Source organism: Adiantum capillus-veneris, chromosome 20 (assembly GCF_014529385.1).
Source record: "Adiantum capillus-veneris isolate H3 chromosome 20, ASM1452938v2, whole genome shotgun sequence".
Lineage (NCBI taxonomy): Eukaryota > Viridiplantae > Streptophyta > Polypodiopsida > Polypodiales > Pteridaceae > Adiantum > Adiantum capillus-veneris.
The window spans coordinates 140305637-140307814 of NC_140950.1; positions in this window are offsets into that span (position 1 = coordinate 140305637).

Genomic DNA, 2178 nt, shown 5'->3' on the forward strand with positions numbered 1-2178 from the left:
AATCAAAGTTATCAACATTAATTTCACTCTCTTTACTATTGTCAGCCATTCTAACAACTTTTAGGTGTAAACTTTTTAGGTATACTTTGGCACTTCAAGCCCTAGTTGCTAAGGATAACCTAAACCTTGTCAATGCTTCCCAAGAGTAAGCAAATGTACAAAATGTTAAAAATGAACAAAATTTTTGTCTTATAAGACTCTCTTTTTCTTTATTTGTGCACAAAAATGAAGTAGTATGCATGCTTAGATCAAGTTTGCGGAGACGACGTCTCCCAAACACCAAGTAGAGCTTGTCACTCTACTATGGAAGACTGATAGGACTAATGTACAGACATGCTTGCGGCAGCCTCAGGCTCTCAAGCGCCAAATGGACTAGTCATCCATTATGGAATGATGTCGTAGGGTAACATAGGGATCCTCTACCAGCTAAGAAAAAGACTCATGAATATGCTTTATCTTCTCTACACCATAGTCGAGAACGACTATGATTTCAAGAGAGAGGTAATGTCATAATAATCAATATCTAATTCTCCTAAATGATTTTCTCATATTAAACTGATCATTTAATGTGGGGAGGTGCCAAGGGAGAAAAAGCTAGAATATTGGTTAAGCTAGCAGACCGGCCACAGTAGGGATCCAAAGGAGGGAAAATAGGGATCCAAAGGGGGGGCCATCTGCAAAAGAGCCATGTGCAACAATGGGCTAAAAAGACCCTAAGGTTCAGCCCATTAAGACTTCCAAAATGCTAAGGTTCCAAAATTCAAAGGTTGTGTCCAAAGGTCAACCCTAGGGAAAATTGGATGCTTTGTGTGTGCCCTAAAAGTCTTTGCACATCCCTACATGGGAGGGGGCGAGCCCCAAAGGTAGGGGATGAGAGAGAAAGCCACACACACACACACAGGCTCCCTTTACACAAAGGGAATGAGGGACACATGTCAGCTCCCTAGGCCAGATGCCCACAAGGTGTGCCCAATTCCTATTGGAAGACCCTTGAAGTGGACCAATGAGAATTAAGCTAGAGTAAATGTAGTTTAATTAATTTAAAAACATTTAATAAAAGAAACCAATGAGAATTAAGTCTCCTAGAAGACTATTGGGCTAAATAGATAATTGAGTAGATTACTTAATGGAGAGAGACAGATTTACATACACGAGATTATAGAGTAGAGAGAGAGAGAGAGAGAGTACACACGATATACGTGGTTCACCCAATGTGGGCTACGTCCACGGGAAAGCAGCCACTCAATGGCTTTAGTACTTCAAAACAAGAAGTAATTTACAAAGGGATTATACCCTTAATGGAGCTCCCGCCTTGCTTCACTCTCATCACCTCACACTCACCTTGTTGCATCAACTTCACACTATGAAATGTGTGTAGAAATGGCCTCCTTTTATAGGCCAAAAGGGTTGCCCTCTCTTATGAGAGACAGCCATGTGTAGCCGCCCTTGTGCGAATAAGTCCAAATCGGACCCTCCAATCCGCCCATGTGTGGCCACCCTTAAGAAGACAAGTCCGCTTTTGAATTCGGCCACCGGCCATTGAATTCGGCCACCGGCCACTGGCCATTGACTTCCGACCACCGGCCACCGACCATTGACTTCCGACCACCGGCCATTGACTACCGGCCACCGACCAACCGACCGGTTGTTTTCCGACCACTTTCCGGCCGCCGTCCGGCCATAATATTCCAGCGAAAAAGAATATTCCGGTGAAAAAAAAAGTCTCGTTTAAAGTTGCCCCTGATTCTTGTCCGTGAAAATTTTGGTTTCCGGTGAGTGATTTTCCTTCACGCACGATGGCTTCTCCTCATAATGGGGGCCTTACAAATGTGCGCTTTTACCACAGAAAATTACAAGGGTAAATCAGGCTCCATATTAACAATGTCTTGGGTTTTATTTCCTTAGACAATATCTCAGGGACTATGGCTTGAGTGGTAGGGATAAGAGTTGGTTTTTGCGTTGTGACACCCCCAGTCCCCCTATCAATAGTGCATTTGGTGGCTATCATCCACGTGCGTCCTAGGTTTATATTACCCTCCATAGTTCCAGTAGGCATGACCAAAAAGTCTTGAGCTACAATTCCATTGTCATAACTGACAGAAGTGTGCCAGATTCCAAAAACCGTAGTTTTTTTCTTGTTGACACCCTTGACTTGGATAATACTCTCAGATAGAGGTG